The sequence below is a fragment of the Stegostoma tigrinum genome, chromosome 1, assembly GCF_030684315.1.
Source record: "Stegostoma tigrinum isolate sSteTig4 chromosome 1, sSteTig4.hap1, whole genome shotgun sequence".
NCBI lineage: Eukaryota > Metazoa > Chordata > Chondrichthyes > Orectolobiformes > Stegostomatidae > Stegostoma > Stegostoma tigrinum.
This window is the reverse complement of record NC_081354.1, coordinates 28,701,968-28,726,689: the sequence shown is the minus strand read 5'-3', so window position 1 is coordinate 28,726,689 and position 24,722 is coordinate 28,701,968. Positions and strand designations below refer to the sequence as shown.

Genomic DNA, 24,722 nt, shown 5'->3' with positions numbered 1-24,722 from the left:
AATCTCCCCTTCCCCTACTGCATCCCTAAACCAGCCCAGTTCGTCCCCTCCCCCCACTGCACCACACAACCAGCCCAGCTCTTCCCCCCCACCCACTGCATCCCAAAACCAGTCCAACCTGTCTCTGCCTCCCTAATCGGTTCTTCCTCTCACCCATCCCTTCCTCCCACCCCAAGCCGCACCCCCATCTACCTACTAACCTCATCCCACCTCCTTGACCTGTCCGTCTTCCCTGGACTGACCTATCCCCTCCCTACCTCCCCACCTATACTCTCTCCACCTATCTTCTTTACTCTCCATCTTCGGTCCGCCTGCCCCTCTCTCCCTATGTATTGCAGTTCCCTCTCCCCATCCCCCTCTCTGATGAAGGGTCCAGGCCCGAAACGTCAGCTTTTGTGCTCCTGAGATGCTGCTTGGCCTGCTGTGTTCATCCAGCCTCACATTTTATTATCTTGGAATTCTCCAGCATCTGCAGTTCCCATTATCTTTGTTACCTTACCAATCAGGCGGACAGAACCTTTTTTTTTGGTTAGAGGAGGAGGATAGGTGGGATTTAGATACTGTCATATTTTGTCCTGAAGCGTTCACAGTTTATCTCAGATTATCCTGGAAGAGTAAGATATCACATAAATTTAAGCAATAGGTGAAGCTAGCTGTTTCACCCCACTACTGTGCAGTAGAAACTTAAGTGCTGTTTTCTGCAACCAGGATGCAGTCTTCAAGTGAAAATGGAATTTTGCCTATGGCACAAACAAGTAATTTGCATATTTGTTTCGGAGCCTATGTGATACTAACTATATAGGTTATACCTCCCAATGACTGACGGATTGCATCAAATAGACGTCCCTTCAGCTATTTGCAATATAAGCAGCCCATGCTTGTAAAACTCAAAACGCAGTGTAGAACATTAGATGTGATTCTGCAATTGGACAACATTTGCGTGATAATAATATATCTGCACAGAATTATATTGACAACCAATTTAAGGTTGTCTGTTGGACTCGCAGTATTGTGCAGTTTTGCATACTGAAAACTGCCTATGTCAATACACAGGACCCTGTTGTTTGCAGACAGAAAAAAACATAAATGAACATTGTGCTTATTTCAAGATAATAAAATGTGAGGCTGGATGAACACAGCAGGCCAAGCAGCATCTCAGGAGCACAAAAGCTGACGTTTCGGGCCTAGACCCTTCGTGCTCCTGAGATGCTGCTTGGCCTGCTGTGTTCATCCAGCCTCACATTTTATTATCTTGGAATCTCCAGCATCTGCAGTCCCCATTATCATTGTGCTTATTTCACTTCATTTAAATATATGCAACCATTCTCTGGTTCATTTCTCAGGGCAATATCGTCACCTGTCAAAATGAAGCTGCCTGTTTGAGACTTTAAATAAATCTTGCCAGTTGAGTGTTGGTCATCATCTAATTGGTGTGTTGGTCATCATCTAATTGGCGTGTTCTCCAAAGCACTGCCTCAACCGATCAGATACGCTTGCTAACCAATCAACACTGTCCTCTCGCACAGTATAGATATTTCTTTTCCTTTACGTCAGTATCTTGCAAATTTTCCTGATATGTAAATGATGAAAAACTTTGACAAAATGTCTTTTATCAGTAGTATGCAAGTTCTGTATTAGAAAATGCTTATTTTTAACCAACAATGTCAGTTTCTTCCTTGAAAATTATTTTTTATTAAGTCTTATTAAAATTACATAAGTGAAACAAAGTCCCTTTGAACAATAAACAGCAAACGAATTTGCCCTGGTCAACCCATTGTCTCAGCCTGTTCCTGCCCCACCGAACTCATCTCCACCTATCTGGACTCCATTTTCTCCCCTTTGGTCCAGGAACTCCCTACCTACGTCCGTGACACCACCCACACCCTCCACCTCCTCCAGAACTTCTAATTCCCTGACCCCCAACACCTCATTTTCACCATGGACGTCCAGTCCCTATACACCTGTATTCCTCATGCAGATGGCCTCAAGGCCCTCCGCTTCTTCCTGCCCCGCAGGCCCGACCAATCCCTCTCCACCGACACCCTCATCCGCCTAGCCGAACTCATCCTCACCCTCAACAACTTCTCTTTCGATTCCTCCCACTTCCTACAGACAAAGGGAGTGGCCAAGGGTACCCACTTGGGTCCAAGCTATGCCTGCCTCTTTGTAGGTTATGTGGAACAGTCCCTCTTCCGCACCTACACAGGCCCCAAACCCCACCTCTTCCTCCGTTACATTGATGACTGTATCGGCGCCGCCTCTTGCTCCCCAGAGGAGCTCGAACAATTCATCCACTTTACCAACACCTTCCACCCCAACCTCAAGTTCACCTGGGCCATCTCCAATATATCCCTCACCTTCCTGGACCTCTCAGTCTCCGTCTCAGGTAACCAGCTAGAAACTGATGTCCATTTCAAGCCCACTGACTCCCACAGCTTCCTAGAATACACCTCCTCCCACCCGCCCTCCTGCAAAAATTCCATCCCCTATTCCCAATTCCTCCACCTCTGCTGCATCTGCTCCCAGGATGAGGCATTCCACTCCCGCACATCCCAGATGTCCACGTTCTTCAAGGGCCGCAACTTTCTCCCCACAGTGGTCGAGAACGCCCTTGACCGCGTCTCCCGCATTTCCCGCAACACATCCCTCACACCCCGCCCCTGCCACAACCGCCCCCAGAGGATCCCCCTCGTTCTCACATACCTCCCCACCAACCTCCGGATACTACGTATCATCCTCCGACACTTCCGCCATCTACAATCCGACCCCACCACCCAAGCTATTTTTCCATCCCCACCCTTGTCTGCCTTCCGGAGAGACCACTCTCTCCGCGACTCCCTTGTCCGCTCCACACTCCCCTCCAACCCTACCACACCCGGCACCTTCCCCTGCAACTGCAGGAAATGCTACACTTGCCCCCACACCTCCTCCCTCACCCCTATCCCAGGCCCCAAGACGACCTTCCATATCAAGCAGATGTTCATCTGCACATCTGCCAATGTGGTATATTGTATCCATTGCACCCGGAGTAGCTTCCTCTACATTGGGGAAACCAAGCGGAGGCTTGGGGACCACTTTGCAGAATACCTGTGCTCGGTTCGCAACAAACAACTGCACCTCCCAGTCACGAACCATTTCAACTCCCCCTCCCATTCCTCAGACGACATGTCCATCATGGGCCTCCTGCAGTGCCACAATGATGCCACCCGAAGTTTGCAGGAACAGCAACTCATATTCTGCTTGGGAACCCTGCAGCCCAATGGTATCAATGTGGACTTCACAAGCTTCAAAATCTCCCCTCCCCCCACTGCATCCCAAAACCAGCTCAGCCTTTCTCTGCTTCCCTAACCTGTTCTTCCTCTCACCCATCCCTTCCTCCCACCTCAAGCCGTACCTCCATTTCCTACCTACCACCTCATCCCACCTCCTTGACCTGTCCATCTTCCCTGGACTGACCTATCCCCTCCCTACCTCCTCACCTATACTCTCCTCTCTCCGTATCTTGTTTTCTCTCCATCTTCAGCCCGCCTCCCCTTCTCTCCCTACTTATTCCAGTTCCCTTTCCCCATCCCCCTCTCTGTTGAAGGGTCTAGGCCCGAAATGTCAGCTTTTGTGCTCCTGAGATGCTGCTTGGCCTGCTGTGTTCATCCAGCTCCACACTTTGTTATCTTAAATGAATTTGTCTGTTGACTTTACCCTCTTATAGGTTTTTTCTAATCTGAGTCATTAATTTGATTGCAAGAGATGTGGACTAAACCAATGGCTGCTGCATATTGTCAATGGAATGGGCATTCATCTCTGAGTTTAGTGGGGTTGCCCAGATTTTTAATTTTTCGCATTCATTTCTTGCAGACATCAGACCTTGCTGAGGTAATAGTCCTGTAACGATGTGACATTGTGGAGTGCAGAGATAACAGGAGTGCAGCATTCATTATCAGTGAGTATTGGCCAAAAATCGTTTTGAATGATTTTAGCTTGACTTTTAGTGTCGTGAAACACTTTAACATGTTTGATTATTTTCTAAGTTTTGTAGTCCTTTATAATGAAAAATCACAAGACTATTTTAAAATAATCAAGTAACCACATTGTAATAAATTTCATGTCAAATATTTCAGCTGCATTTGGTTAAAATATTTTACTTGAAACAAGAATCCAAATCATGAATGCAATTGAAGTGCTAGGGAAAGATCTATAGACATTTTCAGAGCAGAAGGAGGCCATGGGCCTATCATGATCATATCAGTTGACAACTGACTACATCAATTCCATTTTCCAGCTCTTAGCCCATTGTCTTGGAGACTATGTCAATGCAGTTAAACATCTAAATACTGCTGTAGTGTTATGAGATGTTTCAAACTGGATAACCTTTTCAGGCAGTGAGTTTCAGACTCCCATCACTATCTGAGTGAAACAAATTGTCTTCAGCTCTCCTTCTACTCTTCTGCCTCTTACCTTAAATCTGTGCTTCTGATTAATGACTCCTTTATTAATGGAAAAAGTACCTCTCTCTCCATCTTTTCTATGTCCCTCTTAATCTTGTACATCTCCTTCAGTTTCTCTCTCAACCTTCACCACTTCAAGGAAAATAACTCCAGCCTCCAATGTTTCCTTATATCCCGAACCCTCAAGTCCAGATAGCATCTTGACAGATCTCCTCTGCACTCAGTCACATCCTTCCAATAATATGGTGGCCAGAATTGGACGTAGTCTCCACTTGTGGCCTAACTTTTTCTACAGAGTTCCAGCATAACCCATCTGATCTTGCATTCTGTGCCTCTGCAATAAAATCAAGTGTCCCATATGTTGCCTTAACCACCTTGTCGCCTTGCCTATCCACTTTCAGGGATCTGTGGATATGTTTACAAAGGCCTCTGATGTTCAGTACTTCCTTGGCCCCTACTATTTATAGTGTGAAGTTAGTTAATGCCTCCCCACACCCATTAACTTTCACTTTTCCAGTGCAGACTGAATTCTATTCAACCAGCCTGTTGATATCCTCCTGTGGTTTAAGGCTATCCCTCTTACTATTTACCACTCTATCAATGTTCTTGACATTCATGGTCTTTTTGATCATTCAAGTCCAAATTTACATCCAAATCATTAATAAACATTGCAAACATCAAGGGCAGCGGCACTGAACCCTGTGGAATCCTACTTCAAACAGACTTCCTGTCATAGGCATATCCCTCTACCATTCACACTCTGCTTCCAGTCACTGAACCAATTTGAATGCACCAAGCCACTTTGCTGTGGATTCCTTGGGTTCTTGTTATCTTGGTCAATCTGCAATGAGCGGTCTTATTAAAAGCCTCATTAAAAGCACGTAGACTACATCAAATGCATTGCCTATAACGACATTCCTGGTTATCACCTCAAAGAAAAAGATCAAATTTATGAAACATGACCATACTGGACTGTAATTTGCTTGTCTATCCCTTCCTCCATTCTTCAATAATGGAACAATGTTAGCCAATGGAACCTCACTTGTGATCAGAGAGGATTTGATGTTGCTGGGGGTCCCTGATCAGTCTTACCTTTTCTCCCTCAACCTAAAATATATCTCATCTGGGCCTGCAGATTTATCTGCTTTTAAAGCTCCTTAACCTGTTAACATTTCCTTTTTCTCTCTTTCTTGCCCCCTTCTCTCTCTATCTCTCCTCTCCCCTTCTCTCTCTCTCTCTCTCTCTCCCCCCTCCTCATTTCTCTCTCTCCCCCTGCTCACTGTTAATTTCTTCTTATTTAACAGTCCTCCACTCTTATGTCCATAACTGCATTGTCCTTTTCCATTGTGAATACCGATGCAGATTAATTATTCAGGACTGTGTCAGTATCTTCCTGTTCCACACACACATGACCTTGATGGTCCCTGATGGGCCTTCCGCTTTCCCTAGTTATTCTTTTGCTGCTTATAAATTTATAAAATAAAAACCTTTTGGATTTTCCATTACACTGCTGATCAATGTCTTCTTATGCACTATCTTAACTTTTCTAATTATATTTTTAAGCTCCTCTATAGTTTTGAGACCATGGCATCTGCCATAAACTTTTCCTTTTTTCCTTAATCCTAACATTTATATCTTTGACTTCCAGGGTTTTCTGGTTTTGGTCTTAATCTTTTGTTTTTATGGGAAAGTGTTAGTTCTATCCTCCTACTGTTTCCTCCTTTAATGCCTCCCAATGGTCTGACAGTTTTATCTGCAAGAAGATGCTCCCAGTCCACTTGAACTAAATTGTACCTTATCTTGGTAAATTGGTAAATTAGCCTTTCCCCAGATTTGAACTTTAACCCATCCTTTTTTTTTTCTATAACTATCCTGAACCTAACTGAGCAATGGTTATTATCTGCAATGCTTCCCTACAGTGACACCTTCCATATGCACAGGCTCCTATCTGAATATTAGGCCCAAATTTGCCCCCTCCCTTTTGGGGTTTTTCTGACTAAAAATGTTCTCCTGAATGCCAGTAGAGTTTTGTCTCTTCCCTATGTAATGCACTAAAACGATCTTAGTTAATATTTGGGTAGTTAAAATAACATAATATTACTTATTATTCTGACACTTCCTTGAAACGTGGTTGTGTATTTAATTCTTTATCTTCCTGTGACAGTTTAGGGGGCCTGTTGTACAGATGTTTGTTGAATCTTATTTAGTTTAGTTTAGAATCTGCTAGCTTTAGGTTGTTTTGGAGCAAAGTTGGTTGTGTTTTTCAAACTTTTAACAAATCTACTGCTCAATGAAGTGGCTGAATGTGCTAAAACTATGAAACATAATTGAAAACAGCAATTAATAACACCCAGGTTAATATATGTCTGAAGTACATTAAGATTTCATGAATTAATGGCTCAGTAAAGAAACATGTCTTATTTTTGTACTGAAATTTACGGACCAGGAAGATCTAGCGTTTTGTTTCAAAACTGCTAAATCACCTGATCACAGATGGCGCTGGTGAGGGTACAGCAATTGGATTATTCTTCTTTGAGCAAAATCAACTGATTAGTTGATGTAGTTATTTTTATAATAGTAAGACTGGGTTTCTGATACTTTTTCTATGCAATTACTTTGCAAAGTTTGTTGTCCAGTGAGAAATGGCTACTGTTAAACCATGCAGCTGCACAAGTATAATTTAAATCCTCAGAGAAGAGTGAGAAAATAAAGGACTTAAAGGTTCATTAGCAGGTTGAGCAGCACGGTTAAAATATGTTGCACTATAATTATTAGACTCTTTATGTAGCATGTAACTTTGAAGTGATATTCTGTGTCTTTCTCCTCGTGCAGGTTTTCCCTTGAGAAAGTTGCTTCCTCCCTTACATTATCCACCAGCATATCCTCTTGCATACTCAGACTTTGGCTGACTGAGGAAGAGAGTATTTGAGGACCAGCATCTCAAACGGAGATTGGGCAGTGATACTCGCTGTCCAATATGCCTTGGAGACTCAAAACATTAACTTTGCTTTCTCTCCAAAGATCCTGTCAGATCTGTTGAAGTTTCCTACAATTTCTGTTTTTGTCTCCAATTCAGTGACGATTTGAAAGCGCCGCTTGATAACACTGCTAATGATATCTTCCAATGCTGCTGATAATTAAAGGTTGTTTGAGTGTATCCTGCCTAATGTAGACAAAACAGGACAAAATGTAGTTGACAATATTCCATGTTGCTGAGTAGGTCTCAGTGTTGTAGATATATTGGAGTACCTTGGCTAAGGATGCAGCTAGGCTTGGAGCACAAGTCTTTAGGACTATTGCTGTCCTGATGTTGTCGGGGCCCATAGCATTTGTAGTATCCAGTCTCTTCAGTTCTTTCTTGACATCTCAAGGAATTAATCAGATTAGCTGAAGACTGACATCTATGTTGAAGACTAGAGCCACTCTGCCTCACCTATACCACTATATCACCATACATGATTGTTTGCATGCAAAGTAGCAGAAATGGAATGCATTAGATAAGGCTTAGTGATCCCACAACCTTGGCATCAGTTCAAACATAGATAAAGAAACCTCCTGCTGATTACCGCTTACTATCCTTGTTGGGTGATGAAATAGTACAGCTTCGTGTTGAACACCATTTGGAGGAAGTACTGAGTGAGAGGGTGAGCATTCAGAATGTCCATTTCCAGTGTGGTGGATCATGCTGATTACATTCACAAGAATATTGCTGCTGAACTGCATCTGTGGCAGGTGGTGAGGGAACCAACAAAAACCTGCTTAACTTCATCTTTGCTTGATGCAGATGCATGTATGTATGACAGTATCAGTAGGAGTGAGCACACTACAGTCATTGTGGAGGCTAAGTCCAATCTAGGAATGACCTGTTGATGGGTTCTATGACATTGCCTGCAAGATATGACTCTTGAGTGAATGATCGTCAGGCCTTTGCTGACTGATCTGGGGTTGGGGGCTTTGCACTTCCAATTTTGGTAAAAGAGCTGTCAGCAGAGAGAGCTGCAGGGTTGACAGGAACAATTACTGTCTTCAGCATGTAGATTGATGTTGGGTGGACCTATCTAGCTTCATTTCTTTCTTGAGATTTTGTAGCAGTTATATACAGCTGTGTCGCTTACTTGATCATTTGAATATTAACTTGAGTCCACCACATTGCGGTGGTTGTGGAGACACATGTAGACCAGACTAGATTAGGATGATGTCTTGGATCACAGAGTATATCCGAGCGTTATTTTTTCAGATTTGATTAAATGCATTTAAGAGAAAGCTCGACAACAACGATTTGCTTAAATATGAACATTTATTGGGTGATTATAAAAGATGGCAAAAAGAAAGGAACATTTTATTAAGTAAATAAAAGGAATGAAAAAGAGAAGGAAAAACAATACGCCTTACACCCTTTTGACCGTCAGGGATCCCTCAGTTGATGGCTGGTCTGGAGGCTGAGGTTGTTCTTGACTGCGTTCGTGATCCTGGTCCGAGTTGAAGTTCAACTCTTGGAACGAAACTCTCTCTCTCTGTCTTATGCAGTGTAACAAACAGCCAGCACAGACATCAGCAGCTGCAGAAGACAAAACTACTAGTACAGAAAGCACAGCTACAGAAAGACAAGCCGCAGGTGCCATCTTTGGCCCAAAAAGGAATGTTCACAGGACTCATTCAAGGTCATGCAGCTTGTTGAATATCATGACTAACTTTCCAGGTGTATTTTCTCATCCTATGCAATCTATTTTCTCATGCAACTGTCGAATATCATCATTAACTTTTAACCCTTTAGCCCGTCCTAAACAGATGGTGGGCTTTTCTTGCTTAAAGGACATGGATGAACCAGCTGGGCTTTCGGGCCAGTCAGCAATGTTTATATGATTGCCCTTAGACTACCTTTTAATTCTATACTTCTTTTCATAGTGAATTCAAAATTCACCATCTACCATGGCAAAATTTGAATGTTTGTCACTCTGGATTACTAGCTCAGTTACTTTGTCACTATGCCAGTGTCTCCTCCATACTTCACATAATATAACTATAGTAAGCCATTTTGTAAGCACTGATGTATTCTCTAGCAAACTACCTAGAAAGAAGGCATAAATGAAACTTGACATAAAGTCTGATAAGACGGAGATTTTTGGAAACTCTACACTTCTGTACTTTACACTGTCAGAATATTATTGGAAATCCTTAATAAAATCTGCTGTTTCTCGTCAGTTTTTAGACATGTAATAATAATCACTGAGTGCAACGAAATCAAAAATGGACAACAATACAGGCGTGTTTGATGGAGAGTATTGGCAAGAAGTGTAAAATTTGTGAAAAATTTCAGAAGTCGCAACCAACCGTTATTGTAAATCTTCCAGGACAAAGCAGCTCATTTGTTGGGCACTGGATCTGCCTCTATTAGCATACTTCCCACTTGTAGTGCACCTAGCTGCACCTCCCAAATCTGTGATCTCTACCACAAGCAACAGATATGAGAGCAAGTTTCCCACCACGTCACTTACCCTTCTATATTAGAATTAAGTGCTGTTGTTTAATTGTAACTTGGTCAAAATCTTGGAATTACCTTCCTGATAGTGCCTCGCCTAAATGTTCAGTCATGTTTTGCAATGTTTCAAGAATACGATTGTTTAACACCACCACTAAGCAGTTAGGGATGGACAATAAATGTTATCCTGTTGTCCACATCCTGAAAATGAATAATTAAAAAAATGATTCTGTACAATATGAGGTATAGAGACAATGACTGTTTTTAATTTTTAACAGTGATGGCAGCAACTGCCATTGTTGTGCTGAGGTAGATCTAATCACTTACTGATGTCAGGAACACATATCAGGAATTGAGCTCTAAGAACGGTCTAATCTGTTGCCAAAGTGTCTTCCATTTTAAACATAATAGACTGAATTGACTGATAGATGAAGTGCTGGTTGTAAGGATTAAATATATAAGATATCAATTTGAAGCCAGTAATGGCAATTTTGTAGACTTTATGTGAGAATTTCAAAATAATTTACCAAGTTAGCAGTATACTTTCTATTTATTGCGCCTACTTCTACATTTCAATGTAACTGTAATTGCAGTTTTTCAGATTTGATACCCTGCAGGTACCAGGAATGTTGTGGTCAGTTATATTTTGCTCTCTGGCTCTTGTTTGAAGTTCCTGTGGTCCATGACATTATCTGTTGAGCAGATTGTTGCGAGAATTGAAGCTGATTTTGAACGAGGCAGTCTTGTGAAAGGATCAGAAGGAACGGCACAGTGCATGGATCACAGTAATCAGAAGAAAATAGTTTCTAGCGTTTCTGATATAGTTGCTGTGTTTTCCAAATTAAGAATTGAGGTTTGTTGACCCTTGTTGTACAAATAAGATAATCTAGGACATAGCAACCATTTTAGTGATTTTTTTTCAAGTGAACTTTGTAGCAGTAAGTAAGAATAAATATGTCAATTAAGACTTAGAAATCAAAGGTTGAATTTCACTCAGATGATTGAATTCTGCTTCCAGGCTAAGAACAAGGAACAAACCTATTTAGTTGGCCAGATGGACTGTGGGCTGCATTTTGTCAGTAGCTGATTAAATGTTTGCTACTGGGGATAGCATCCTTATAAAGAACAACATTCTGCCTCAAAGACCCATCAGCCAATCAGAGTGCTGACCGTTCAAGCCCAGCAGCATCACCCCTATTGCTGGGACTGCACCGACAGCTTGACAGCCTCAAATTTGGGAAAATAGAATTTAGGAGTGGTGAGGGTATCAAGAACAGGTAGCCAGTCACCAAAGATGGTTTTATGATAGTAGGCAGAACAGTTGGTGCATCTGCAGCCATTGCTATTGGGGTTCCTACCATGGACTGAAAAAAAGAGGTGATCCACTCATATCACGCTGGGAGGCTGTCAGAGTTTACTTGGTGGTGCTCCTACTGATGACGAGGTTCTTAGTTGTTACTCTCAGTAGAGGTGGGAAGAGACTCTTGATTGGCTTCTTAAATCCTCTGGTTAACCTCCGGCCAGGAAAGCAGTCTATTATCTTCCTGCTGATTTTCCATGTATCTTGTCAGCCTTATTGATGTTCTTAGTTTCCAAAACGTCAGTAAAGTCCAGCTGCAAAATTCAGATATTTACATTTCACTATATCCGCTGAAGAAGAGTAGAGGTAATTTCTTTCCCTCTAAATGTTAACTTGTTTGCAAATATTTGATAAACAAGGCATAACTCAAAGAGGAACTGATTTGTTTTTAGCAAGCATGTGGACCAAATCTGGGATATTTTTAAAGGATCCAATAAATTTAGAGATGTAATGACGACTTTTTTTCATAAGGCCGTTGATGTTTTTGGAATTTAGTGGAATATCTCAGCTGCTATGCTGGAATTAGTCATTGCAGATTATTGGATGGCAATTGACCTGAAGCATCCTTGGTGAGATGCAAACTCTTAATAAATTTGTTTTTCAACTTTGTAGTTACAGAGCATCAATTCGGCAGGGAAAAGCATCAAGGAGAAGCTGGCTCATTGCAATAACATGAAGTTATCACAGCATGGCTGAGCTATAAGGCCTACTGAGCGCTGTCTTCATTTGTTCACAAACTTATGATATGGCATGTTGATAGGCAATGATTTGAACCAGGCCTTCCCTGGATTCATTTGTCCACATTCAGATTGTGAGTACATCTTCTTAAATTGAAAATACTAAATACACAATGTAAAACTTTAAAAATATGATCAAATTAGTGTTGATTATACAATTGATTATAGATTGAACGGCACAATAATGGAAAATCCTGGCATTTCAATTTAGGCTGAATAGAATCTAAAGGATAAAAATTAGATTAATTGTTTAGATTTAGATTAATTTAGATTAATTGTTATAACAAGGTGTAGAGCTGGATGATCACAGCAGGCCAAGCAGCATCAGAGGAGCAGGAAAGCTGACATTTCTGTTCTGGACCCTTCTTCATGATTTCTGAAGAAGGGTCCAGACCTGAAACGTCAGCTTTCCCGCTCCTCTGATGCTGCTTGGCCTGCTGTGTTCATCCAGCTTTACACCTTCTTATCTTTTGGAAGAACTTTATATTCTAATCCTACACAGTCTTCCTATATACCCTGTGAGTTAAAGGTGATACACTTGAATAGGACGAACAAGGCAAGAGAATACATGATGAATGGAAGAAGCCTGGGAAGCACCGAGGATCAGACACACCTTAGTGCATAGGTCCCACTGGTCCCCAAAGGTAATGGAAAAATGTAGTTAATAAAGCATAGACGATGCTTTGTTAACTGTGGCATAGAGTTTAAGGGTGAGGAGGCAATGTAGGAACTGTGCAAAATGTTGTTTATGTCACAGCTAGGATACTGTGTGCTGTTCTGAAATCCACATGATAGGAGGGATGTGATATCACTGAAGACGATATAGCAGAGATTTGTTAGAATGTTGCCTGGGCTGCAGAGTTTCAGTTATCAAGAGAGTTTGGATAGACTGGTGGTATTTTCCTTGGAGCGGAGAAGACTGAGGGCAGAACATGATTGAGAAGTATAAAATTATGAGGAGCATGGATAGGGTAGACAAGAAGAAACTTTTCCCATTGGTAGAAGGATCATGACTAGAGGTCATAGATTTAAGGTAAGATGGAGGAAGTTCAGAGGAGACATGAGGAAAGATTTTTCACCCTGAATGTCGTGGGAACCTAGAATTCATAGCTTATAATTACAGTAGAGGTGGAACCCCCTTATGACATTTAAGAAGTATTTGGGTGTGCACTTATGATGCCAATACATACTAGGTTATGGATGAATTGCTAGAAAATTAGATTAGAATTGTTAGGTGCTTGTTTATGATGAGCATGGACTCAGTCAGCCAAAGGGTCTTTTTTCTGTGCTGTAAACCTCTATGACTCTTTGGCCTTCTCCATGATAATGTGAATCACATGGGCTTTGTTTTCAGATAGATTGCAGATTACCTATGTGTACAACTATTTGCAACCTGATATTTCTGGCACCTCACCAGGCATTGGAGACTAACAATTTATGTATCATCAGGTGCTTCTGCCATTGTATATAGTGTGAACACTTTGCACCTTTTAGTGACATTCATTCCCCTTTCATCCTTAGCAATCATGACATCAGGTTTTGTTTCCAGGCAACATTCAGAACAAGTCAAATGAACCCCTTTTTACAATAAATTAAAGATATATTCCCAAAATCTTGTAAACCTCAGTTGTAACAGACATTTAACAAGCATGTAGAAAAGGCAAAATTGTTTGAATGAGGCATATCTTTCTGAACAGTTAAAAAAATGGATAACTACTTTTAGAAAGCAGTGTTCCTTGCAAATGTTCAAGGCAGTTTTCTGTAACAATGGACTAGATTTCACCACCTCTAAGAGATAGGTTAGAAGTGGAGAAATCATGGCCAATAAGTAAGAGAGAGGTGTGTGAGAACTTCCTGCCATCATTGCATATTGCCAACAATGGCAACCTAGGTTGCTCCAATTAAATGCCCAATTAAGTGACACCAACCCTGATATTCGGTGAGCGGCAAGTTGCTCTAGGAACAGTCATTGGTAAGATGGGCAGAAATTGGGTGTGAGTGAAACCATAGGATGTGGTAGATGGTTAATGAGGTGAGTTTATTAAAATAGGGTGAGAAAGCCTCTAGACATCAGCTGATAATCACTCCAAATAAACATGTTGTGATTTGGACTTAGCCGAGAAACAATTCAACGGATGGAATTGAAAGAAATTATTGATATGGCAAGGAGATTGGCTGAGTAGCAAGAGATGGAGAGTAGTTATAAGTATGTGACTAGTGGCATGCCACAGACATGTATTGGGGCCATTTATGTTAGATCAGTGCCAGCACAGCTGGGAACTCTGCTTGTGAACTGCAGGTTGAGTTTGGAACATAGTTTGCCTTCTATCATTGGCAATTAATGCTAGATCAATTGTTAATTTTAGAGTTGAGATTGATAGATTTTTGTTAATAATAGGTTTGAAGGGATGTGGGGTAAAGGCAGTTACTTGAACTTAGATCACAGTGAAGCAGACTTGGGAAGTTAAATATCTGATTCCTCTGGACCCTGCATCACTAAGATTTTAATAGAATAGGACATTGAGAAAATATTAGATTGCATTAACATAGAACTAGTCAAATTCAGCAAGTCATTGACGGCATTCAGGCTTTGGATGATATTTATGATGTAAAAAAGTGCTATGCAATAAATATTTCTAACAAGAGAGAACCTAAATATTTCACTTTGATATTCATTGGCATAACCATTGTCAATTAAAGAAAATGGGTATTATTGTCCATAGCAGGATTTATTGCCCATGTCTAATTGCCCTTGACAAGGTAGTGGTGAGCTGCACTTAAGAAGCCCATGCAACCCTAGGGGTGTAAGTGCACCCAAAATGTTGTTAGAAAAGGAGTTCTGGGGATTGTGACTTAGTGATTACAAGAGAGCTGTGGTATAATTCCAAGTTAGGATGGTAGGTGTCTTGGGGGATGAGAGTGGAAGTTTTTCAGGTGGTGGTGTTCTGATATGTTTATTTCCCTTTTTTAAATGGTAGAGATTGTGTGTTTTGTGGTTTGTGGGTTTAGAATTGTTTTGGAGTATAATTTGTAGTTTTAAGAATTAAAGTTTTAACTGCAGAAAATGGGGAAGTGCAATGTAAATAAGTTGGAAGGTCATTATATTGAAAAGATGAGAATAAAAGATATAGAGATACACAACACAACAATTTTCAAAACGAAAGTAATGCAGTACTTAACAGAAAGGAGAAAAATAGAAAGGAAACTGACCCTCTGTATTTTCCACAGAAACAAGAATTTTAAAAACTTGTTTAAGGGATATAAAAGGGCACAGATCAATCTAAGCAGTAATTACATTTTGGGCCTGGTGTAGTTTGTAACTTACTAAAAGAGAGATGAAGAAAATTATTGTAATTTAGAAATGCACTGAGTAAACAGAGTCTGTTTAAAAAAAACTAAATCCATCATTTACCAGGTGGAACTTGGGTGAGGCTTAATCTCTGTCTGAATTTTGTGAGGGAACAGAAGTTGGAAGTTTGCGTAGTTTGAAACAAGTTGAAAAATTTACAGCCATTCTCATTTTGTTTGTGACAATGGGAACAACCATCAGAATAGCTTGAAATAAAAGCAAAATTAATCAGAACAAGGATGTGAAGTAGTCACAGTCAAGTGGTGGGAACTTAATATTTTACCTCTGAGGGCAGTTTGAACTGTGGAGAATTTTTAAAAATTTCCAGATGACAGTGGCATAATTATGGTTGTTTCCATACAAATGAATAACTTCAAGATATCCTGGCAAATAAAACAATTTTTGGGGGAAGTAAGAATTAAACCTAAGGACCTGATTTTTGTTGGTATAATCTGTGGTATTAATACAATCATATTTTCTTTGCTTGATTTGTTCTATTTACAACACATTTTGTTTTCTGTTAACACTGTAAAATCTTCTGGATTTCTCCAAGTGTTAGTGGTTCCTGACAGAATCACATTGCAGAGTGAAGTATTGTGCTTCATCAGTATCAAAACATTATCCTCTTAATCCCTAGTACATTGTGACTTCATTGTCCATTATCTATTAACTACAATATGAACTTGCTAAGGTTTCTTTGGCAGCACTTATGAAAATAGAACATCTGTTATTCCAGAGTTCCCCTCCAAAGCTCAGAGTTTTGTTACCGGGACTAGTGCTCAGAGGTGGAAAGAATCCTGGCTTCATTGACCCGACCTTTTAAAACAGACTGCTTGCAGGTCTCATTTTCATTCCATGGAGTGGTGGATGTAGGGTCTGAATTGGGCAGTTCAGCACTGATCAACAATATTGAGAATTTAAAAGTAAGATTATTATATCCCTCCTGCTCTCATCCGATCACCTTCTATACCCATTTCTTGCCAACACATTCCATTGTATGCCCTATAGCATAGCATCCCCCTCCCAAACCCGTGCACCCTCCAGGCCAACCTTACCTTATGGCCCATGTCCATAATCATCCCCTTTTGCCTTTATAGATCCAATGCTAAATCACACTTTCTGTATAGCAATGTTGCTTTGTTCCTGTCCATGCCAACACCCCTAGTATCCACAGAATGAATCTCAGAAAGTGCACTAAGCGAAAATAAAATTGCCTATTAAAATGCCCCCAACTGCAGCTCCTGGAAGCCCAAGTTTTGGAGCTGAAGTGATGGCTAGGGACACTATGGATCATTTTAAGGCTGAGAGTGTTGTAGATAGCAGGCACAGAGAGGTTGTCACTGTGTAAACTGAGACTCCACTTGCAGGGAGGACATGAATGACCACCATGCAGGGAAAGAGGAATAGGCATAGGGGGACTTATTTGCTAATTGGGGAGGGTTTAAGCTAAAAATAACAGAGGAATGGGAACCTATTGAAGTTAGTAGAGTAGAGAGCATAAAAGGAAAAAAAAATGGATTGGAAATAAGAAAAGTGATAGGTCAAGAATTCAAGTCATAGTACAAAATGATGTCAGCTAGACTAAAAATCTTAAGGAAACAAGACTTAAGGTTTCATGTCTAAATGCACAGAGCATTCACAATAACGTGGATTAATTAGTCGTGCAATAAGTATGATATGATTGGATTGTGGAAGCATGGCTGCAGGGTGACCAGAAATGGGAACTGAATATCCAGTGGTATTCGGTTTTTAGGAAGGACAGAAAAGGAGAAAAGAAATACAATTGCTACTTAAATAGGACATTACTACAATAGTGAGAAAGGATATTAGCTCTGGTGAATTAGGATCTGTATGGATAGAGCTAAGAAACACCAAAGGGCAGTAAGTGATAGTGGGATTTGTATATAGACCCTCAAACTGTAGAAGTAATATTGGGAAAGGAATTCAACAGAAAATTAGAGACTCGAACAATAAAAGTACAGTTGTAACTATGGACATCTTTAATCTGCAAATAGATTGGGCAAACCAATTTGATCATGATAGCATAGAGGAGGAAATGCTAAACTATATATGAGATGGTTTTCTGGATCCATTCTTTGAGGAACCTAGTGGACAGGCCATTCTAAACTGGGTGGTATTTTTTCATGCATCATGGACATCGCTGGCTGGTCAACATTTATTACTATGGTTCAAGAAAGCCCACCACCACCTTCTAATGAACAACTATGGACAGAACATTAATGCTCCTTTGATTGTCATTATTACATCCACACTACCTTTGTTATTATATTGCACTTAATTACTCTTGACATTTCTTCAGTCTCTCCTTTAATCTTCAAATCTTAAAAATTGCACTAATTTCAGGATGATAAATATCAGGAAACAGGCAAGAACTCAATATGAACTGGGTGAGATGATAATATGTTAGCAAATGTGTTAGAAAATGTGTGCTGAAGCTTAGACCCCACAGTTGTGGCATGGTGGCTTAGTGGTTAGCACTGCTGGGTTTGATTCCAGCCTTGTGTTTCTGTCTGTGTGGAGTTTGCACATTCTGCTTGTGTCGATATGAGTTTTCTCTGGTTTCTTCTCACAGTCCAGTGATGTGCAGGTTAGATGGATTGGCTATGCTAAGTTGCCCATGATGTGCAGGCCAGGTGAATTAGCCAGGGTAACAGAGTTAATGTATCAGGCCCAGTGACAGTCCTAATGAAGGGGCACTGGACCTTAAATGTTAAATCTGTATTTTCTTCAAAGATGCTGCTAAACCTGCTGAATTTCTCCATCAGTTTTTGTTTTTGATGTCTGGCATTTGCAGTTTTTGGTTTTATTTTAATGTAATGGCTCCGCCTTTTTTCACCCATCCTTTCAGATGGTTCCAACAGGGTTAAATCATAAAAGAATGCTTCCCTTGTGGATACCTTTCTCTTACACCCAAATGGGCTTATGTTTTAAACAGAGCTAATTTAAATAGGTTTTCTTGAATTAATAAAGAATGGGTTTATTAATTACTAGACACGTGAATAATTCTTAACACAATAAACAGACAAAGACATTAGAAATAAGGGGTGAGTACAGAAGAATAATAGCATTAAAAAAGTGGACCAGTCTTGGAACCCTTCATGAAAGGGAGATAGTTGAAAGTTGTAACCGTTGTAATGGAGGTTACCAATAGAATTGACATTGGTAAATGAACAGCCAATTTTCAAGATTCTTCGTTTTTTTCTCAATGATTGAAGCCTCTTTGACCTGATTCTCTTTTTATTAGCTGGTTTGCAACACTCAAAGTGAGAGAGGGCCCCTCATTTAACTGCAACACAGAGGCAACAAGTGGACAGTTGTCTTTGACTATGACTTCACAGCATGCTAATGCTTGAACCAGGAAGGAGCATCCGAGAGCATTCAACCCATTACTCCACTCCAGTAGCATGGAAACTGACTTTTTAAATCATGCTTTCTTCAAAGGGATTAACAGAAAATGTGTGCGCAGCTTGGGACAAAACCTGCAGAGGGTGTCTTGCTGTTGAGCGGATGGGCATGTCGTCAACCTTTTTGTTTTTCTTGCAGTCAAGAGAGGTCACAGTCCAGAGACTGTTTTAAATTTCCTTGATACTTTAGGTGCTAAATCTCATCAGTCACACACAAAAGCTGTTTATACGTTTTGGAATTAAAGAATAAAAATGTCAAAATAGGGTGCTTCCAGGTTCTGACCTGTGGTTGTGACACTGCATTGCAATGTCTGAGTAATGAGGAGTGGGAACATTTGGCAATTATTCTGGAATTTTATTTTGAGGATGCTCAGATAGACGAGGCAAGTTAGAACTTCTTATTCAATACAACAGATGTGAAGAAGATGGTGAATCTGTTAGTGCAGGAATGAAGACACCACTTGGGTATATAGAACTTCACATAGATGTGTAAGGTTCTGGGTTGTAGTGACATGGAAACTGAATAACTAAAGGAAAACATGGAAACAGACCCTTCAGCCCAACTTGTTCATGCTGACCAGATATACTAAATAAATCTAGTCCCATTTGCCAGCTTTCGGCCATATCCCTCTAAACTATTCCTTTTCATTTACCTATCCAGATTCCTTTTAAATGTTGTAATTGTACCAGCATCCACCACTTCCTCTGGCAGCTCATTCCATACACACACCGCCCTCTGCATGAAAAAATTGCCCGTAAGGTCCCTTTTAAATCTTTTCCCTCTCACCTTAAACCTATGTCCTCTAGTTTTGGATTCTGTTACCCGGGGAAAAAGACTTTGTAAGTAAATTTTGTCCACGTGTTCTGTCAATTTATATTTACACTCCTCATTAATTTACTACTTCAAGAGCAAAAAAAAAGTGGCTTTGGTATCTGGCATGGACCTCTTACGTTTTATGCAGTTGCATAATATTTGTGTCTTGGGGATGTATTTTACAATTTTTGGCTAAGTACCAAGGATGATGAGCTTTTTAGACAGATTAATACCCTGAAACACAGCTTGATTTCTGGCTGTATCTTACCAAACTCACTTCATGAGCCAAAGGAAAGGAAAGAACTGTGGTGCTAGAAACCTGAAACAAAACAGAAATTGCAGGCGAAACTCAGCAGGCCTGGAAGCATTTGTGGAGAGAAAGCAGAGTTAATGTATCAGGTCTGGTAACCCTCCTTCAGGACTCAAAATGAAGAGATCTTCCTCATTATACTCATTGCTCCCATACCTCCAGTTCGTTAGCATCCAGCGCATTGCTTCATTGCCTGCTCGAAGAGAACAGCAGGCCAGGATGATGTAGCAGATTCTGACTGGACTAGAAGTGGTCATGATATTCACTGATCACCTGCAATTTTGTGGGATGAAGCTTCTTGCTGTTGATGAATCCCGCAGCGTTATGATAAAGCCCGCTTTGTGCCCAGGGTGTGCCATGTGATCATAGAATCCCTATCATGCAGAAAGAGCCCAAACAGCCCATCGAATCTACACCTCCTATTCATGGAGCAAGCCACCAACACCTATCCCTACCTTATCCCCATAGCCCTGCATTTATCATGGCGAATCCACCTAACTTGCTTATCAGAGGCACTATGGGGCAATTTTGCATGGCCAATCCACCCAAAGTGAGGCATCCTTGCACCTTGGAAACATAGCTATGTTCCTGAATAATGCTAACAAGGATGTAGCACTGACCTCATGATCATGAAACAATGAAATGGACGTGATCCTATGCTGACACATTTTTGGATGTACGCCTGATTGATGCCACACAAGTCACCTGTAACTCCCTGGAAGGAGGTAGTTGCATAGAATTTCAAAGTATGGATCACCTTCACAACCACCAGGAGAAGATGGCCTCTCACTCCTGCAGCCCTCAGAACGGCTCTAGTAGCCAATATGTTCTGTCACAGTGTCCCAGGACATACAGAGCCCTTGTCAACATTGCACCTACCTCATCCTTTGGAAATTGACTCACTCTCAAAAAACTCTGGTCCTCATGTGGACGGCATGGCTTCTGTGATCTCTCCCTGACCTGGGTGCTGCTCATCCTCTGTGGTGGCCCACTGTCACCCCTCCTGTATCTGCTTCCAACTTCTTGGGAAGGCTGCCATAGTGACCCCACAACTACAGGGAACAGGCCTACAGGGAACAGAACTACAGGGACAACACCAAGATCCGGGGACAAGCAAAGGAGTTCCTAGAAGCGTGGTATCCCACGAAGAAAGCAATCAACAAACACATAGAACTTGACCCCGCATGCACTCCATTGTGAAGGAAAACCAGAAGTGAGGTAATCCAGCTCAACAAACTCTAAAAGTTTAAATTATAGGCAGGAAAACACAATGGCACTTCATCAGAGGCTGCACTGATGATGTTACCCAGCAGGCTAATGAAATGTCTGCGGAACAACAAGTCAGCTTGGCGAGCCAGCCAACCACAACATCCACAACCTGAGCTACAAATCTACTCTAAAACCTTAGGAACAGGCCTCTCAGTGGAAATGACTATGTCGGAAATACAAGAAATGAAAGACAGGTCTCAGAAGAGTCATTGTTGGCATATCTTGCAGGCAAGGGTGTACACACTTCTCCACACAGTGCAACATGCTGCACCTGATAAGGAAGGCTATGCCTCCAGCATTCATTCAGCTTCAGTCACAGCATATGAACCAATTTGGTGAATGTGTTGCACTGTTCCAGTCATTGGCACACTTCATCAAACAAGGAGTGCCTACTGCACCCTGAATTCATTCCTGTCCCAAACCCATACCTGTCATTCAACTCAAACAAAAACAGAAGTTGCTGGAAAAGATGAACAGGTCTGGCAGCATCTGTGAATGGAAAATCAGAGTTAACATTTCAGGTCCATTGACCCTTCCTCACAAGGTAGCTGGGAAAACATGTGTTTATATGCAGAAAATAGAGAGGGGAGGGGTAGGGAGTAAACGATAGGACAGAGCTCGAAGAGAGAGAAGCAATCTGGCTAGGAGCGTGAATACTTGCCAATGGGGACTGTTAGTGACTAACAATAGGTAGTATGTACTGGCAGGATATGTGATAACAAGGCCTGGTATGTGGGCTAGGGGCTGGAACATGGAAGGGTTCAGCACCTAAAATTGTTGAACTCGATATTGAGTCTGGAGGACTGCAGGGTCCCCAAGCAGAAAATGAGTGTTGTTCTTCCAGCTTGCGTTGAGCTTCTCTGGAACAGAGTTTGATGAAGTGTGCCAATGACTGGAACAGTGCAACACATTCACCAAATTGGTTCATATGCTGAGACTGAAGCTGAATGAATGATGGAGGCATAGCCTTCCTTATCAGGTGCAGCATGTTGCACTGTGTGGAGAAGTGTGTGCACCCTTGCCTGCAAGATATGCCAACAATGACTCTTCTGCATATAAACACATGTTTTCCCAGCTACCTTGTGAGGAAGGGTCAATGGACCTGAAATGTTAACTCTGATTTTCCATTCACAGATGCTGCCAGACCTGTTCACCTTTTCCAGCAACTTCTGTTTTTGTTTGAGTTGAATGACAGGTATGGGTTTGGGACAGGAATGAATTCAGAGTGCAGTAGGCAAGAGTCTGAGAAATGCAGGTGAAGTGATGGTTCACCCGGAAGGTATGTTAGGCCCCTTGAATAGTCGGGAGTCAGGAATGAATTCAGAATGCAGTAGGCAAGAGTCTGAGAAATGCAGGTGAAGTGATGGTTCACCCGGAAGGTATGTTAGGCCCCTTGAATAGTCGGGAGGAAGGAAGTAAATGGGCAGGTGTGGCAGGTGTTGCATGTTCGGTTGCAGGGGAAGGTGCGGTGGGGCTGTGGTGCGGTGTTGGGGGTGAAGGAAGAGTGGACCAGGGTGTCCCAGACTGAATGGTCCCTGCAGAAAGAAGGTGGACAAGGGATGGGAGGGGAATATGTGTCTGGTGGTGGCATCTCACTGGAGATGGCGGAAATTGCATCTGATGATCTTCTGAATGTGGTGGGATGGTAGGTAAGGACAAGGGAAACCCTATCACTTGTGGGAGGGAACAGAGGGAGTGATGGCTGAAGTCAGGAGATGGGTCAGACCCGGTTGAGGGCCCTGTTGACAATGGATCTGGGGAATCCTCGATTGAGGAAGAAGCTGGACATTTCGGAGGCTCCCTTGTCGAAGTTGGCCTCATCTGAACATATGCGACGGAGATGGAGGAACTGAGAGAATGGGATGGAGTCCTTACAGGAAGCAAGGGGTGGGGATGTATAGTCCAGGTAGCTGTGGGAGTCAGTGGATTTATAGTGGATATTAGTGGACAGTCTGTCCCCAGAAATGGAACCAGATATTGAGGAAGGGAAGGGAGAAGTCAGGTAGACAAGGTGAAAGTGAGGGAAGGGTGGAAATTGGAAGTGAAATAGATGAACTTTTTCAATTCTGGATGAGGCAGGGAAGCAGCATTGAAGATATTATCAATATATTGGAAAAAGATTTGTGGGTGGGGGCCACAATAGGACTGAAACACGGAATGTTCCACAAACCCTACAAAGAAACAGGCATATTTGGAGCCCATGGCCATACCTCTGACCTGAAGAAAATAAGAAGAGTTAAAGAGAAGTTGTTAAGGATGAGGACGAGCTCGATCAAGTGGAGGAGGGTGATGGGGACGGTTCAGGTCCAGGAAGAAATGGAGACCCCTAAGATCCTGCTGGTGGGGAATGGACATGTAAAGTGATTACACATACATGGTAAAGAGGAGGCCGCTGGAGCTTGCAAACTGGTAGTTTTGAAACCGGCGTAAAGCATCTGAGGAATCATGGACAGGGATTGGACCAGTGGAGAGAAGACTGAGTCAAGGTCAGAAGAGATGAGTTCTATAGAGCAGGAACAGGCTGAAGTAATGGGTCTGCCCGGACAGCCCTGTTTGTGGATTTTTGGAAGGAGGTGGAAGTGCTCTGTGCTCTCCCTCTGAACTGACTGCGTGCCATGTGCTTAGATATCACCCTGATTTATTAGTAAGCCTGCAGATAAGGGTGGTGCTGTTGTCATCTGGCATATTGACATTTCCATTGCAGTGGCTGAGCTCCAGCTCTGAGATACCTCCTCCTATCTTTCCCTGGACCATGACCCCACCATGACATATCAGGCCATTGTATCAACTACAGTAACTGATCTAATTTCATCTGGTGACCTCCCCCCCAATTGCCTCTAAGCTGATCGTCTCCCAGTCCCACACAGCTGGTTTCTATTCCTTCCAAAACTGCTGCTAATCACATCAATGATAGAAGGATTGAATACTTGTGGATGTGATGCCAATCAAGTGGAATGCTTTGTCCAGGATGATATCAAGCATCTTTATTGCTATTGGAGCTGCACTCATCTAGGCAGGTTGGAGATATTCGAGCACACTGCTGGTTTGTGCCTTGTAAATGGTGGACCAAAATTGGGGAGTTGATAGGTAAGTTACTTGCTGCAAGATTCCTAGCTTCTCATTTGCTCTTGAAGCCACAGTACTTATTTAACTAGTCTAGTTCAATTTTAGGTCAATGGTAACCCTCAGCATATTGATGATGGGGAACAGTATTGAAATACCATTGAATGTCAAGGGGCAACGGTTAGATTTTCTCTTATTGGAAATGGTCATTGACTAGCACTTGTGCGGTACAAATTTTACTTACGACTTGTTGGCCCAAGCTTGGAAATTTTCCAAGCCTTGCTACATTTTGATATGGACTACTTCAGTATCAGTTGAGTCATGAATGATGCTTAACATTATACAACGACCAGCAAGCATCCCACTCCTCACCTTTATGATGGAGAGAAGAAAATGAAGATTGCTGGGCTTGGGCCTTTGCACTAAGAAACCCTTTAGTTGTGTCCTGGAGATGAGATGACTGACCTCTGCCAT

At 41.8% G+C, this 24,722-nt stretch overlaps 1 protein-coding gene across 7 annotated transcripts in view; it reads left to right on the top strand.

Annotated features, from left to right (window-relative positions):
• inpp4b (inositol polyphosphate-4-phosphatase type II B) overlaps positions 1 to 24,722 on the top strand; it is a 698,832-nt gene that overhangs the window by 220,304 nt on the left and 453,806 nt on the right. For 6 of the 7 annotated variants that reach the window (XR_009443252.1, XM_048533451.2, XM_048533444.2 and 3 more), the window contains one exon: positions 3,853 to 3,937. The gene's annotated coding sequence lies outside the window, so the exon portion shown is untranslated. Of the gene's footprint in view, positions 1 to 3,852; positions 3,938 to 24,722 lie in introns of those variants that run through there. The other variant, XM_059642389.1, reaches the window with a different exon arrangement.